General features: G+C 42.5%; 1 protein-coding gene across 3 annotated transcripts in view; it reads right to left on the bottom strand.

Moving 5' to 3' along the window:
• Positions 1-17939, bottom strand: part of PLD1 (phospholipase D1) — a 219010-nt gene that overhangs the window by 188384 nt on the left and 12687 nt on the right. Inside the window, exon 1 of one of the 3 annotated variants that reach the window (XM_070466419.1) lies at positions 9233-9257. The exons of 1 other annotated variant lie outside the window; for it this stretch is intronic. The gene's annotated coding sequence lies outside the window, so the exon portion shown is untranslated. Of the gene's footprint in view, positions 1-9232; positions 9258-17939 lie in introns of those variants that run through there. One more of the 3 variants, XM_070466415.1, reaches the window with a different exon arrangement.

Raw genomic sequence — 17939 nt, 5'->3', positions numbered from 1 at the left:
GAGTTAGGCCCTCCCTGAATTCAGTTTCTGAGCTTTAGCTCCTGCTCCAGCCCACCAATAGTAACTCTCTTCTTGATTGCTTGCCCTATAATTTCAAGCATTCTTAGTCAGCCCCACAACTGTTAAACCAATTCAAAATAGATTAACCTCTAACCTATATAACCTACCAGTTCTGCCTTGAGGGTGCATGCTGGCTGATTCCTGATGATGTAGTTGTTGCTGCTGGGAAGATACAGAGAAGACCTCTGTGGGAGTCATCCAGAAAGAACTAAAGAATCCTGCACAAGCTCTCTCTCAATCTCTTGCAATAATGACCAGGAGAACATAAGACTGTGGGTTAATTAATTCTTCAAAAAGTGAGATTTATAATAATTTAGAGATATGGCGTGAACTAAACACAATGCTTGGAGAAGGCAGTGGCACCCCACTCCAGTACTCTTGCCTAGAAAATCCCATGGACGGAGGAGCCTGGTAGGCTGCAGTCCATGGGGTCGCGAAGAGTCAGACACGACTGAGCGACTTCACTTTCACTTTTCACTTTCATGCATTGGAGAAGGAAATGGCAACCCACTCCAGTGTTCTTGCCTGGAGAATCCCAGGGACAGGGGCGCCTGGTGGGCTGCTGTCTATGGGGTTGCACAGAGTTGGACACGACTAAAGCGACTTAGCAGCAGCAAACACAATGCTGGAAGCTATTTTTAGGGCTATGCACCTAAGCTCTGGCCAATGAGAGGTGAGCAGGAATACTGGAAATCTGAGACAGCTCTTTTGAAAGATGGCATGTCCTTCTTCCCTCTTCATTCTCTGCCTATAAATACAGTCATCCCTAGTATCTTTGGGGATTGATTCCAGAACCACTCCCTACCCGTGAGTATCTGCCAAAGCTAAATTCTCCTATATAAAATGGCACAGTGGACTTTCCTGGTGGTACAGTGATAAGAATCCACCTGCCAAATGTGGGGACACAGTTTCGATCCCTGGTCCAGGAAGATCCCACATGTCACGGACCAACTAAGCCCATACTCCACAACTACTGCTGTCCCATGCTGCGACTACTGAAGCCTCTGAGCCTATAGCCTGTGCTCTACAACAAGAGAACCCACCACAATGGGAAGCCCATGAACCACGACAAAAAGTAAGCCCCATTCACCACAACTAGAGAAAGCCCACGCGCAGCAGTGAAGACCCAGAGCAACCAAAACTTAAAACAAAATGGCATAGTATTTGGATATAAGCTACGCACATCCTCTAGTTTATTTAAATCATCCCTAGATTACTTATAATACCTAATATGATGTAAATGCTATGCAAATGGTTGCCAGTGTGTGATAAATTCACATTTTGCTTTTGGAAATCCACGTTTTGGAAAATGCTTTTCTTTTCCCAAAATATTTCCAGTCCAGGTTGGATGCAAAACCAGACGATAATGGGGGGCCGCCTGTGATGGTTGGAGCTCCAGAAACCCTCTTGGACATGGGCCACATCCTGGAGATGGCAGATTGGAGAGCTAAAGAGAGCCTAATGATTCCTGCTATCATGCCAGCTCTCAACTGCCTACTCGCAGGCTGCTTTTACATGGGAAATAAAGCCACTGTCTGGGACTCTCCAATACTTGTAGCTAAAGACAATAACTAGCAGATATAAGGGTTGTGTGTTCTATTCTTCCGACTCCTTTAGCAGTCAACCAACACATCTAAGTTACCATGTTATAAGTAATAGCTATATTTACTTTCATTGCTATGTGCATGGGGACACATTAAGTATTTAATAAGATTAAAGTAGATAAGCTATCACAGAAAAAGCCCACCTTTCTCTATGCTTTGTTAAAAGAAAACAAGAAAAGTTTACAGTCTGCAATAAATGCCTTCACAAAGCCACTAACTTGAATTCCCGTGGAACAGAACTTCATATGGCAGACCTGTGGTCATATCCAAATCCACTTATTCGACAGATCTGGGCAGTATTTCTTTAGCGAGGCTCTCTCTTTTCATGTCAGAGTCATCTAATTTCTTCCAAACCAGTAACCCTTGAATATGTCTGGGGTGTATTTTTTGCTGAACATAAACCACACAGTCATTTCAAAGCCTATAATTCACTTCAGTAGCACTGAGCTTTCTGGACGTTCATGAGCATAACCACCCAGAGTGGCAGACACTCTGGGCGGTAGCTTTGTCAGCTTGGGCTCTTAATGTGTCCCTACACCATGATGAAAAACTGTCTGACACACCAGGCAGCTGACAACTGTGAGAAAAAAAAAAATATCAAGCCCGTGACCAAGGGGAAAATGAAATGATTAATATGGAAAACACAGCAAGAAACATCAAACAGGGAAAAGTTGACATTTCCTTGAGCTTCAAAACCTTTAGCTTAAAGTAAATTTGTTTTCTTCTCACCCTGACTCTCAAAGGCTGGATCAAAGCATTAACATGGTAGAAAAGTGTCAGATGTCTTCCCATCCCTGGATCATTTATGATACCTCAGTGTTGACTCCTTTTTTTTTTTTTTTTTTAGAGGGAGGAAAGGAGGCGAGGTTAACATCATTATAACTCCGAAGAGATAAACTTACAGGAAACTGTAAGCCTAAAACACAATAGGCCAAATTGTTCCCAGTAGAAGCCACAGTCCTGCGTCAGCTCCTCTGTTCATGCCATTTCCTTCCCTTCAGAATTCCCTGGATATTCCTCTCTGAGTGGTTCTTGCGCTCCTAATCCCTACACCATCCCTTCAGCATCACTGTTCTTGAGGTTCCATGCCCACTAGTCCACCTGTCAACTTCTCATTCTGCATCCTCTTGGGGAGGGCGGGGTGTCTCACAGTCATCCATGGTTTCACTAGTTTTATTCCTCTCAATGCCACCATTGATTCCACTCTTTCTTCTGAATGCCCAGGACCCACTGAGCTGTCCCTCGGGCATCTATTTTTATGAAATTCAGAACTGAGCATGATTAAACTTCTCTACCTCAGACCTCCATTCCATCCTCCTCCCCTTCCCACAGCCCAGCTACACATGCAACATGGAGGGCACTCCATACTCCAGGGCTCAGTTACTGGCCCCACCACATGTCCAGGGCCCACTTCTACCCTTTAATCTACTCTGTACATGTGTGCTAAGATGCTTCAGTCTTGTCTGACTCTTCGTGACCCTATGGACTGTAGCCCACCAGGCTTCTCTGTCCATGGGACTCTCCCCGCAAGAATTCTGGAGTGGGTAGCCATGCCCTCCTCCAGGGGATCTTCCCAACCCAGGGATTGAACTTGAATCTTTTATGTCTCCTGCACTGGCGGGCGAGTTCTTCCCCACTGGCGCCACCAGGGAAGCCCTTATCTACTCCTCCTCACTTTTGTACTAAGCGCAGTGGAGGCTATACAACCCCCAGATGAAATCTGTATGCTCTGGGAGATTAGATGGATCGGAAGGGCTCCTTGGGATCAGGAACTCAACTGCACCAGCTGCCCTGCAAGGAGAGAGGGGTGCCTTAGACAGAGACACTTCCATGACTTCCAGGGGCCACACCAGGAGAGGGGAGGGGGAGTTTTCTTGCCAGCTCCAGCCTGGCCGGGGCTGTGACAGTGAATGTTTACAGGAAGAAACAGAGAAGGCTGTCTTCCCCCTGCCTATGTGAGTCACAGAAAAACAAACCCAGCGACTTCATGTTCCTGGAGATAAATTTCTGTGGGGCACGTGCCAGGTGCCAACAGCCTTTGAAAGCCCCCTCCCCCAGATCTGCAAACTTGGGAAAGCAGTCTAGCAGGTGGCTTCTTTGGCCCGGATCCCATTCTCAGCTCTGGCAGGGGTGGGGCCTCACCTTCAAATCCCTTTGGCCCATGGTCATCAACAGGAAGGCCAAAGAGCAAGGACAAGTAAGATATCTCAGAGGCTCCAAGAATACCTGGAGGAGACTTACTAAAAGTCCTACGTATCCATGTTTGGACAAAAACCAGTGAAATTTGCATTGTCTGTAGTAACTGAACTTCCTTTGAAGCCTCATGCTTGTGGGATCTGAAGACATTTCCTAAGTCTGTGTTCTACTTTTCACGCCTAACATAGTTCAGTTCACTTCAGTCGCTCAATCGTGTCTGATTCTTTGCAAGCCCATGGACTGCAGTATGCCAGACCTCCCTGTCCATCAGCAATTCCCAGAGTTTACTCAAACTCATGTTCATTGAGTTAGTGATGCCATCCAATCATCTCATCCTCTGTCATCCCCTATTCCTTCCACCTTCAATCTTCCCAGCATCAGGGTCTGTTCAAATAGTCAGTTCTTTGCATCAGGTGGTCAAAGTATTGGAGTTTTAGCTTTAGCATCAGTCCTTCCAATGAATACTCAGGACTGATTTCCTTTAGGATGGACTGGTTGGATCTCCTTGCAGTCCAAGGGACTCTCAAGAGTCTTCTCCAACACCACAGTTCAAAAGCATCAATTCTTCGGTGCTCAGATTTCTTTAGAGTCCAACTCTCACATCCATACATGACTACTGGAAAAACCATAGCCTTGACTAGATGGACCTTTGTTGGCAAAGTAATGTCTCTGCTTTTTAATATGCTGTCTAAGTTGGTTATAACTTTTCTTCCAAGGAGTAAGCTTCTTTTAATTTCATAGCTGCAGTCACTATCTGCAGTGATTTTGGAGCCCCCCAAAATAAAGTCAGCCACTGCTTCTAGTGTTTCCCCATCTATTTCCCATGAAGTGATGGGACTAGATGCCATGATGTTAATTTTCTAAATGCTGACCTTTAAGCCAACTTTTTCACTCTCCTCTTTCACTTTCCTCAAGAGGCTCTTTAGTTCTTTTTCGCTTTCTGCCATCAGGGTGGTGTCATCTGCATATCTGTTGTTGATATTTCTCCCGGCAGTCTTCATTCTAGCTTGTGTTTCATCCAGCCCAGCGTTTCTCATGGTGTACTCTGCTTAAGTTAAATAAGCAGGGTGACAATATACAGCCTTGACGTACTCCTTCCCCTATTTGGAACCAGTCTGCTGTTCCATGTCCAGTTCTAACTGTTGCTTCCTGACCTGCATACAAATTTCTCAAGAGGCAGGTCAGATGGTCAGGTACTTCCATCTCTTTAAGAATTTTCCACAGTTTGTTGTGATCCACACAGTCAAAGGCTTTGGCATAGTCAATAAAGCAGAAATAGATGTTTTTCTGGAACTCTCTTGCTTTTTTGATGAACTAGCGGATGTTGGCAATTTGATCTCTGGTTCCTCTGCCTTTTCTAAATCCAGCTTGAAAATCTGGAAGTTCATGGTTCATGTACTGTTGAAGCCTGGCTTGGAGAATTTTGAGCATTACTTTACTAGTGTGAGATGAGTGCAATTGTGCAGTAGTTTGAGGATTCTTTGGCATTGCCTTTCTTTGGGATTGGGATGAAAACTGACCTTTCCCCCCCACCCCCAGTCCTGTGGCCACTGCTGAGTCTTCCAAATTTGCTGGCATATTGAGTGCAGCACTTTCACAGCATCATCTTTCAGGATTTGAAACAGCTCAACTGGAATTCCATCACCTCCATTAGCTTTGTTCATAGTGATGCTTCCTAAGGCCCACTTGACTTGACATTCCAGGATGTCTGGCTCTAGGTGAGTGATCACACCATTGTGGTTATCTGGGTCATGAAGATCTTTTTTGTATAGTTCTTCTGTGTATTCTTGCTACCTCTTCTTAATATCTTCTGCTTCTGTTAGGTTCATACCATTTCTGTCCTTTATTGAGCCCATCTTTGCCTGAAATGTTCCCTTGATATCTCTAATTTTATTGAAGAGATCTCTAGTCTTTCCCATTCTGTTGTTTTCCTCTATTTCTTTGCACTGATCACTAAGGAAGGCTTTCTTATCTCTCCTTGCTATTCTTTGGAACTCTGCATTCAAATGGGAATATCTTTCCTTTTCTCCTTTCCTTTTCATTTCTCTTCTGTTCAAGCTATTTGTAAGGCCTCCTCTGATAGACATTTTGCTTTTTTGCATTTCTTTTTCTTGGGAATGGTCTTGATCCCTGTCTCCTGTACAATATCACAAACCTCCATCCATAGTTTTTCAGGCATTCTGTCTACCAGATCTAATCCCTTGAATCTATTTCTCACTTCCATTGTATAGTCGTAAGGGATTTGATTTAGGTCATACCTGAATGGTCTAGTGGTTTCCCTGCTTTCTTCAATTTAAGTCTGAATTTGGCAATAAGGAGTTCGTGATATGAGCCACAGTCAGCTCCCAGTCTTGTTTTTGCTGACTGTATAGAGCTTTTCCATCTTTGGTTGCAAAGAATATAATCAATTTGATTTTAGTGTTGCCCATCTGGTGGTATCCATGTGTAGACTCTTCTCTTGTGTTGTTGGAAGAGGGCATTTGCTATGACCAGTGTGTTCTCTTGGCAAAACTCTATTAGCCTTTGTCCTGCTGCATTCTGTACTCCAAGGCCAAATTTGCCTTTGAGTTACTCCAGGTGTTTCTTGACTTCCTACTTTTGCATCCCAGTCTCCTATAATGAAAAGGGCATCTTTTTTGGATGTTAGTTCTAGAAGGTCTTGTCGGTCTTCATAGAGCTGTTCAACTTCAGCTTCTTCAGCATAGCACAGACATAGACTTGGGGCATAGACTTGGATTACTGTGATAATGATTGGTTTGCCTTGGAAATGAACAGAGATCATTCTGTCATTTTTGAGACTGCATCCAAGTACTGCATTTTAGACTCTTGTTGACTATGATGGCTACTCCATTTCTTCAAAGGGATTCCTGCCCACAATAGTAGATATAATGGTCATCTGAGTTAAATTCACCCATTCCAGTCCATCTTAGTTCACTGATTCCTAAAATGTCAACATTCACTCTTGCCATCCCCTGTTTGACCACTTCCAATTTGCCTTGATTCGTGGACCTAACATTCCAGGTTCCTATGCAATTTGCTCTTTACAGCATCGGACTTTGCTTCTATCACCAGTCACTTCCACAACTGGGTGTTGTTTTTGCTTTGGCTCCATCCCTTCATTCTTTCTGGAGTTATTTCTCCACTGATCTCCAGTAGCATATTGGGCACCTACTGACCTGGGGAGTTCATTTTTCCGTGTCCTAATTTTTTGCCTTTTCATACTGTTCATGGGGTTCTCAAGGCAAGAATACTGAAGTGGTTTGCCATTTCCTTCTCCAGTGCACCACATCTTGTCAGAACTCTCCACCATGAACCATCCATCTCGGGTGGCCCTACACAGCATGGCTCATAGCTTCCTTGAGTTAGATAAGGCTGTGGTCCATGTAATCAGATTGGTTAGTTTTCTGTGATTGTGGTTTTCAGTCTGTCTGCTCTCTGATGGAGAAGAATAAGAGGCTTATAGAAGCTTCCTGATGGGAGAGATTGACTGAGGGGGAAACTGGGTCTTGCTCTGATGGGCAGTCCCATGTTCAGTAAATCTTGAATCCAATTTTCTGTTGACGGATGGAGCTGTGTTCCCTCCCTGCTATTTACCTGGGGCCAAACTCTGGTGGAGGTAATGAAGGTAATGGTGCCCTCCTTCAAAAGGTCCCATGAATGTACTGCCACACTCAGTGCCCCCAACCCTGCAGCAGGCCACCACCGACCCACGCCTCCGCGGAGACTCTTGGACACTCCTGGAAAAGTCTGGGTCAAGTCTCTTGTGGGGACTGCTCCTTTCTCCTGGGTCCTGGTGCACACAAGGTTCTGTCTGTGCCCTCCAAGAGTCTATTTCCCAGTCCTGTGTAAGTTCTGGCAGCTCTATGGTGGGGTTAATGGTGACCTCCTTTAAGAAGACTAATGCGACACCCACGTCTGCTGCACCCAGAGCCCCTGCCTCTGCGGCAGTCCACTGCTGACCCGGACCTCCAGAGGAGACACTTAAACGTAGTTCTGTCTCAGACTCTGTGGGGTCCCTGGGTCCTGGTGCGCACAAGGTTTGCTTGAGCCCTCTGAGCATCTCTGGCGGGAATGGGGTTTGATTCTAAATGTGAATTTGTTCCTCCTATCATCTTGCTGGGGCTTCTCCTTTGCCCTCAGATGTGGGATATCTCCTCATGGCCGCTCCAGCGAAGCGCAGCCGCCGCTCCTGACCTTAGATGTGGACTCCTATCATACCTCAGGTACATTCCCCCCTAACTCTGGACTACTTTCCTTCAAAATGTTCCTACAGATTGCTACCAGATCTTCTAAAACTATAACTCCAGGAGTGTGCTGGGCTGGTTGATACTAGATCCTGAGAACTGACTGGTAACTTTTCAGAAATTTTATGCATCAGTTGTTAAACATTAACAATGATTAACACTTAAATTATATAAATTTACAATGAAATAAATTATATTATCCCCAAAGGTAATAAACACTTGAAATCCATCCCTTCTTTATTGCTTTAGTACATGTGAGCAGTATCTATGCTCTTGGGTTACTTAGGTTTGTTTTACTATCTATGGAAATGCTATATAATGCTGTCCACTGTATATCCTTTCTTAATTCCCTGTAACTTGAAATTGGTCAAGATGGGTATGTTTTCATACAGAAATTGACAAATCAAAGCTTTGTTGTTGTTGTTGTTCAGTTGATTGTCTAAGCTTAAGAAAGTGAGAGAGAAAATGTTAATGAGCGGTACCTGTTGTAGTTATATTGTGAATGAAACAAAAAGTTGAGGAAATATTCTATACTATTCAATTCATAAAGAAGATGTTTAATGAGCAAGGGGAGTTCTGGGCTATGCCTTCATTGTTTCACTTTCATCTAACTGCATACTGTAATAGGAAAATATCAGCTATCCTCTCTCCTCAGTTGTAACCATAGATTGGCTATGCATACAAGAGTTCAGTGAAAACTGCCAACCTGTCAGAATCAATTAGCTATGTGGACTTTACGATAAAGAATATTGTCTATTTTATCATTATTTATAAATTGTGTACTATACATCCTTTTATACCAGTAAAAGTTATCACTGATACACTTATTTTTATGGATAGCTAATTAAACATTTGTTAAGCACTTACAAGCAGTCCACTGGAGGACTTCCCTGGTAATCCAGTGGTTAAGACACCAACGCTCCCAGAGCAGGGGCATCGGTTTGGTTGAGGAACTAAGATCCTGTGCCGCATGGCGTGACAAAAAAAAAAAAAAAAAAAGAAGAAGAAAACAAAAAACAAGGACACCATTGTATAAATCTGGTCAGCTGGTTCCTTTGTTAAAATTCCCTCAGTAGCTCCCTGTATCAGCCACCTTTTATGCACGACTTCAGATCCTCTCAAACTCACCTTATATTCCTGCCATTCCAGTTCCAGGAAGAATCCAGCCAGCCCTCCACATGTGAAACCTGCCAGGGCCTCTCCATCCCAAGCTCCTCTGATGCTGTTTCATGAGGTGCCCCGGGGAACCCGCGTGGCAGTCAGACATGCCCAGTCTGAAAAAGTCAGGCTGTCTTTAATCAACGGGAGATGAGAAAAATGAATAAAATCCTCTCCCTTCTTTTTCTCCAGCTGAACTATGCTGAGACACATTTCATAAGCCTTCCCCTAAGAAGACCCCTTGTGAACAAACAACTAGTTGTTTAGAACAAGAGCCAACTCAATAAACTCCTCCTTGTACTGGTTTTGTTTCCTTTCCTGTGTAACTCTGGTCCTGCTCTCCTGCTCCCCAGATGGCATTTCCAAGTAAACTACCGAGCACAAGACTCTCCCGATGGATAGAGTCCAAGCTCCTTATCTCAGTAGCAATGGCCCTCTGCACCTGGACCTCTGCCTCTCTCTCCTGCTTCATTCCCTGGCATTTCACACTGGTCACAAAGAATGCACACACTTTCTTCCATCTCTGATGCTTTGTTCATGCCGTTCCCTCTGCCTAGACTTCTCCCCAAACGATGTGCAGGGAGGCACTACAACTATAAACTTACAAGTGAAAAAATGGAGGCCTGGTACAAGGTTTTCAAGAGCTAGTATAAGACAGAGCTGAAAACGCTCCTTGTTTTTATGGGCTTCTGCTTCTAGTTCCTAAAATGCCCATGAATATCTCTACTTTAGTCCCGAAGCTCTCCTGAATTAAATGTTTCCTTTTTCAGCCTCCCAAGATACATGGATTTCCATTTCTCTGTAAACTATTACGTTTTATTGCTTGAACCATTTTGTCTCTCCCTAAAGAAGCGGGGAGTAATAGACTTTAACTCAGTGATTCAACCCAATCCCTCAAACATTTCTAGCCACTTTATACAAGCACTTATGAGGAGTCTAGGAAGGAAAACAAAACTGAATAAGACATGCTCTTTACTCAAAACAAGTTTGTGGGAAAGTTAGGGATGTGCACAAATATACCAATACAGAGTGTGATGATTATAATGGAAGAATGAGGCCAGAGGGTTTAAAATATTTGCTATACTCATTAAAAAAAATACACACACACACACACACACACACACACACGTAGAACATATACCAAAAACATGTTCACATGCATAGTACATAAAATGGAGGAAGAACAAGTCAACATACTAAGAAAACTATAAGCAAAATGAAGAAAAGTTCAAAAAGAAGCCTATTTACAGATGCAAATATCTGAGAGCTAATCAGTAACCCTGATCAACCGATCCACAAATACATGAGTGTGTGCACCTGTGCATGCTCAGTAACTTCAGTTCGACTCTTTTCAACCCCATGGACTGTAGCCCGCCAGGCTCCTCTGCCCACGGGATTCTCCTGGCAAGAATACTGGAGTGGGTTGCCATGTCCTCCTCCAGAAAATCTTCCTGACCCAGGGATCAAACCCAAGTCTCCTGCATGGCAGATGGATTCTTTACTCCTAAACCACTGGGGAAGCCCAAATATATCAGTAATGTTACATATAAGCCATTTACTTTTTGTACAAATATATTCTGTAATATTTAAGACAATCAACAATCCGCAAAACATTGATTAGAATTGTACAAAAAAAGACCTCTACGGGTATCTGATTCAGTCCCCTCCTCAAGAAATCAAGGTCCCACTAGGTTCATCTTTTTTTTTTTTATCCAAACTACTTCCCCTGAGCGATGCAGCCACCCTTTTTCCTCCCCAACAACTCAGACTTGAATCCTCTCTCTCTCTTGACCTTCCCATCTCTTTGATCCTTAAGAACCAATCAATGACCAAATCTGTGGTTTCTGCACAAATCCTCCCCACTTCATGCTTTTCCTGCTTAGAATTCCTACGCAGCCTAATCCCCAGTCATTCCTAACCAGCTCCCCTGAATTCACTCTTTCTCTTCCCAAGCCATCCATCACAACACCGGAGTTGCCCTCATTAAGCGTGACTCTGACCGTGCTATCTCCTGGCTGCCAAAATACGAAAACGTGTTTAGTTTAAATTTCCAGCTCTCTCATTCTCCATTCCATCTGTTTCTGGTTGTTCCTTCCCCCACATCAACCCTCCAGTCCACCTAGGCTAGCCGATATCCCTGCTCCCCAACACACTCTGCACTCTCCCTCCCATCGGGAGACTTGGGTAGCATCAGCCCCCCAAATGTCCTACCTGTCTAGGCTTTATCCACTTGTTAAGATCCTGCTTAACCTCTCTCTTCCATGAGGGCTTCCCAGATCTCCAGCTGGTTGTTAATCTTTTGGCCCACTTCTCCACACTCTGTTTCCTACTACACATTACTTGTACTTATTTCACAGCATTTAATCTTTGAATTGTGGCTACTGATGCGTCAGCTAAACCATTAGACCAGTGGTTCTCAAATCACAGTCCCCAAACCAGCAGCATCAGCAGCATCTGGAAACTTGTTAGAAACGCAAAAATTCTCGACTCAGCCAACCTACTGGCTCAGAAACTCTAGGGTGAGTCCCGGCACTCTGACCCTCAGAGCCCTCCAGGGGAATCCTAGGCACAGTGGGGTGTGAGAACTGCTCCACTAGACCATAAATCCCCCGAGGGCAGTGGTGAGGATCAAGATGAGTTCATCCTAGCTCCAAAGGCCCGGTCTGAACAGATAAGAGGACTGGCAGAATTTCCGGAAATAAATTGCCCAGGCTCACACTGAGCTAGTTCTGAGACAAATCCAGAACTCAGGTTATCCTGCATAACAGACCAGAGTTCTTTGCAGCACATCCACAGCTTCTGATAGGGAATTTAGACCATTTGAATCCATGCATAGAAGTCTACAGTGAGGAGGAAACGCATTACCTAATTATGACAGATTGCAAAATAAACAGATCAGGCCATTTTCAATCTGTCATCTTCAAAATGATGAATTAGTTGAGCTGGCCAAGAAGGTTTATTTAGAGACACCCTGTTTATGTGAGAGGTGAAACTCTATAGGAACAGAAGGATAAGCAGTCACTGAAGAAATGTTGTTCAAACTTTGCACTGGGGTCTCTATTAACAAGTAAATTATGCTCACAGAATGGTTTTTAGAGGCAAACTCAGTCTTTTTAAAAACCACATTATACTGTATTGTGGTTATCTTCTACTTTTTGAATTAGTAAAAGATGACTGAATTATTCAAGATTACTTTTAAAATAAACAGATTTTGACCAAAACATATGCAAATATGGGGGGAAAAAAACTGGCATGGACCGACAAGAATACATTTTAAAATTTCTCATGTATTTGGAGCCACCTATTTAAAGTTGGCTAAATTTTTGGTATCCCATTCCTTTTCTCTCAATCTTTGGAATTTTTAGAGACTTGTTACTTTTTAAGTCCTGTTCTTCCTTATGAGTTCTGTGATGGCTGTGTGAGAATAGTAAAACCCGTTTCCTATTTTTTCATGATTTATTTGTAAAATGACAGACCCTTAAAATGTGAAACCAAAAGACACTTTAAAGGGAGGGGAGAAGCACTCAGGCCACTGAATCCAGGTAACACCCACACTTGTGTAGTAAGATTGTTCTACTGTTGTATAGGGCTTCACTGGTGGCTCAGAGGGTAAAGAATCTGTCTGCAGTGCAGAGGACCCGGGTATAATTATGTGAATGAGAAATACTGCCTGCCCTATCAGTAAGCAAAAGATGTTTTGACCATCAAGTCAACAACCACTGCAGCCACCTCCAACTGTGCACCCTGAGGGGATTCAGGATGGAGAAAAGCAGGATACTGGCCCTAGATAGCTAAGGTGCATATCAAAGGAATAATTTTAATGAGCCCAGACTTTTGCATCTTCCCATACACAGAAAAGCACTAAATTCATTAACTTGAGATGTCTGGTTTTCTTTAATTGAATGTTCCGACTACCGGGTTTTTGTTGCAAGAAGTCCTACATATCCTGGCTCCTCCCTTATTGCTTCACAGCAGCCCCTCAGAGCTATCTTTTTCCTGCATTTTTTTTCTTTTAATCGACAATCAGCAACAGTAGGAAAGTAAGTTGGATAAGATCAAAGTGGACTGATTACAATGCTGAGGGGTATGATGCAGAACTAAATGATGAGGGTATTTTCAATTAATCATGGTCACTTAAACATCCTTTATGAATATAACTCTAGGACCATTAAGCAATGGATCTACACTTCGAGGAAAATCAAGCCTCTACTTGGGGCAACAGAGTTCTCCAGGCCTGTCCTCTGAGAAGAGGTTCGAGGGTGGCTGGTGAGCCCAGAGACCCATTCAGGACCTACTGCACTTCCAGCTGAGGCAGTCACTCTCCTTTGCCCCAGAGCTGTGCACTCTGTCTTGCTCTGCACCAGCTCTGGGGTCGCTGGGGAGGAGGACCCCAAGGCCAAAGAAACACAGGCCTTGTCTGAAGCCAGGCCGCACCTCCATGCCCCAGACCCAGCTTGGTTTGTGAGTCATGACAAAGAAAAGAAATTACGTTCATCATTTCCAGTAATTCCTTCTCAACAAACATATGGTCCTTTTAAGTTATGGAAGATTTCATAGCCTTCCTGAGCCACTGGTACTAGGAAATCAGGGTGTAAAAAATTTTACTGTATAGAAATCATCAGATTAAGGGTCTATGGCTCAGTAAGTAAACAAATAAATTGAGAAAAAAATCCTGGATGGAATTAGGAAACAGTGTCAACACAGGCACTGGTTTCATGAGAAAGAGTGAGAATGAAATGCTTGCCCAGGTTGTGTTAAAATAATTCTAATTACAGTCCATTAAGTGAGGTGCTTATCCTTTATGCTTAACTTGTGCTTAATTACCATGTAATATAATAATGACTTCTCAGCATGTTCTAAATTGATACTGCAGCCTTTACTTGATTATAGTAGGAAATTCTTCATACCTGTCTAGCCAGATCTCAAGACCCAACTCTAGGTATATTACCTAATCTTCCTGGAAACTGACCCATAGGCCCGCATTTATTTTGCCATTTACAGAGTCAGTTAAGCTGGTGATAGAAACAGAGTAAAGGGACAAGACAGGTGATTAAATAGCTATTCCCACTAGGAGATTGTAAGTAGAGAAAAAAGTATGAGAGACCCCAGTAAGTTAATGATCACTCAAGAAAGCTGGTTTGCTTAACCACAAAACCAGTCAGGCTTACTTAGCAATAAAACAATGCAACATAAGCATGAGACATGCCCCAGAACAATAGAACAATGGTGGAAAAAGACCTATATCTTGCCCAGGGAGGTCAGTAAGCTAACAATTCCTAGGACACGTTCCTCTGCACACACTAAAAACAAAAATATAAGGAAAAGGTGATGTGATACTAAAACTTGAAATGATTTACCACATTCTAGTATATGTTATTGCCTTTTCACTCATTTTCACTGCACCATGACAGTCTTGGCTTGACCACGTAGGGACAAGAAAAATTCCCTGCCTATGTGGTGGAGAAGTTATGATGGAAGCCTGATATCTGCTCAAGAATGAGGAAGAAGGTGGTCTTCTCCCCCTCTCCACCTTTCCTTTGACTATAAAATCATAGCCCACTAAGATCTGGGCATGGCACTTTCTTGTCCACCTGCTTATAAGTCTCACAAGTACCCTATTCTAATAAATCACTTCTTATCTATCACTTTGCCTCTTGCTGAATTCTTTCTGCACTGAGACATGAAGAAACAGAGCACCTTGGAGCCCCCATTGACTAAGACTCATTTTTGCAGTTTCACTGGGATGGGTCTCACACTTCTTAAAGGAGTACTGAGTCCTCAGTGGGGTATCAGAACACTAGTGGAACTGACCACCCACTGAGCCCCCAACACTTGACTCAGAAGCATCTTTCTGGACCAAATGGTCAGGTCATCTGGTCTCTGAGTGTAACTGTCTACCCACAACTTCATTTACAAATTGTCTGCCCACAACTTCTTTGTCTCCTGAGAAACCTGCAGGCAGGTCAAGAAACAACAGTTAGAAATGGACACGAACAACAAACTGGTTCAAAATTGGGAAAGCAGTATATCAAAGCTATATATTGTCACCCTGCTTATTTAACTTATATGCAGAGTACATCATGGGAAATGCCAGGCTGGATGAAGCACAAACTGGAATCAAGAGTTCTGGGAGAGATATCAATAACCTCAGATACACAGATGACACCACCCTTATGGCAGAAAGCGAAGAGGAACCAAAGAGCCTCTTGATGAAGGTGAAAGCAGAGTGGGAAAGTTGCTTAAAACTCAACATTCAAAAAACAAAGATCATGGCACCGGGTCCCATCACTTTATGGCAAATAGTTGGGGAAACAATGGAAACAGTGACACCCTCTATTTTCTTGGGCTCCAAAATCACTGCAGATGGTGACTGCAGCCATGAAATTAAAAGATGCTTGCTCCTTGGAAGAAAAGCTATGACCAACCTAGACAGCATATTAAAAAGCAGAGACATTACTTTGCCGACAAAGGTCCATATAGTCAAAGCTATGGTTTTCCCAGTAGTCATGTATGGATGTGAAAGTTGGACCATAAAGAAGGCTGAGCACTGAAGAATTGAGGTTTTTGAACTGTGGTGTTGGAGAAGACTCCTGAGAGTCCCCTGGACTGCAAGGAGATCAAACCAGTTCATCCTAAAGGAAATCAACCCTGAATATTCATTGGAAGGAATGATGCTGAAGTTGAAGCTCCAATACTTTAGCCACCTGATGCAAAGAGCCAACTCATTGGAAAAGACTCTGATGCTGGGAAAGATTGAAGGCAGGAGGAGAAGGGGACAACAGAGGTTGAGACGGGTGGATGGCATCACTGACTCAAAGGACATAAGTTTGAGCAAACTTCAGGAGATGGTGGATGACGGGGAGGCCTGGCTTGCTGCAGTCCATGGGATTGCAAAGAGAGTCGGACAGCACTGAACAACTAAACAACAACAACCACCCACAATTTCAATTAAAAAGAAAAAAAAAAGAATTGGCCCATGACTAAAACCACTCCCTAAAGTATTTCTGTGTGTGTGGACTGGCACAGAAACAAGAATACCAAAAAGCACTGGATTGTAGAACAAAAGTTACTAATGAAATACAAGAGAAAATAAAAAACACTGGGAAGTAAAGAGAATGAAATAGTTTTAAGATTATTCCATTTCAAGCCAGTCCAATAAGCATGTTGGGATCGGCTATATGTTAAACTTGTAGGTGCTTTAAAAAGAGGTGAAATTTATATATAAATGATATTTATATTTACATACTAAGATTATGGCATCCGGTCCCATCACTTCCTGGCAAATAGATGGGGAAACAATGGAAACAGTGACACACTTTATTTTCTTGGGCTACAAAATCACTGCAGATGGTGATTGCAGTCATGAAATTGAAAGATGCTTGCTCCTTGGAAAAAAAGCTATGACAAGCCGAGACAGTGTATTAAAAAGTAGAGACATTACTTTGCCAACAAAGGTGTGTATAGTCAAAGCTATGGTTTTTCCAGTAGTCATGTTTGGATGTGAGAGTTGAAATATAAAGAAGGCTAAGTGCTGAAGAATTGATGCTTTTGAATTATGGTGTTGGAGAAGACTCTTTGAGAGTCCAGTGGACTGCAAAGAGATCAAATCAGACAATCCTAAAGGAATTGATTAACCCTGAATATTCATTGAAAGGATTGATGCTGAAGCTGAAGCTCCAATATTTTGGCCACCTTATGCAAAGGGCCAACTCACTGAAAAAGACCCTAATGCTGGAAAAGATTGAAGGCAGGAGGAGAAGGGGACAACAGAGGAAGAGATGGTTGGATGGCATTACTGATTCAATGGATGTGACTTAGAGCAAACTCTGGGTGATAGTAAAGTGAAGGGAAGCTGCAGTGTTTCAGTCCATGTGGTTGCAAAAAGTCAGACATGACTGAGCTACTGAAAAACAAAAACAAGAGTTTAATTATGTGGTTTAGTAGAGAAAAAACCTGCACACAGGAGATCTGTTGTGGGAAACAGAAAGCATGGAGGATTGTCATGGGGATTTCTGTAACAAATTCACCATTGAATGAGAACAATGTATTGAGTAGCATTTAATTAAGAAAAATCTGAAGCAAATAAAAAGGACAAAAATTATTCCTAAATTCCTACACGTCCTAAGGAGTTTTAGGAAAAGAGCCAACTATAAATGTTCATATAGATGATGGACATTTATTTCAGCAATAATTGAAAGTAGTGAGTGCACACTCAGTACACAATGGGGGAAAGAAATGCCTTTGACCTCTGCCATCCCCCAAAACACATAAATATTTATATCTTAATTTCACTCCCGCAAAAAATAATGAAAAAAAAAAACCATGATCAAATCCTAAATGGTAATTTGCCTTTTATTGCTCCAAATAATAAATGCATAAATAGGATATTTAAAGGAAAAAGAGGAAAGATAAATATATATATAATTATTATATATAATAACATTATATTTATATAACTGTATATAAGAATAATAGTTTTCTAACATTTTAAAACAGCAGAATGTTTTTGGTTTAATAAAATCTTTAAAAAGCCAAAAATAAGTAAATAACATGGTACTGGGTTATAATCCACAGTTTAAACAAATACCCACGAGTCCACACTGAGATAAATAATTGAATAAATAAGTGGGGATGAAAAGACACATCTCCCATACAGAAGAATTCCAAATCATTTATG

This window comes from Odocoileus virginianus, chromosome 4, assembly GCF_023699985.2.
Source record: "Odocoileus virginianus isolate 20LAN1187 ecotype Illinois chromosome 4, Ovbor_1.2, whole genome shotgun sequence".
In the NCBI taxonomy this organism is placed as follows: domain Eukaryota; kingdom Metazoa; phylum Chordata; class Mammalia; order Artiodactyla; family Cervidae; genus Odocoileus; species Odocoileus virginianus.
This window is presented reverse-complemented; position numbering and strand designations above follow the sequence as displayed.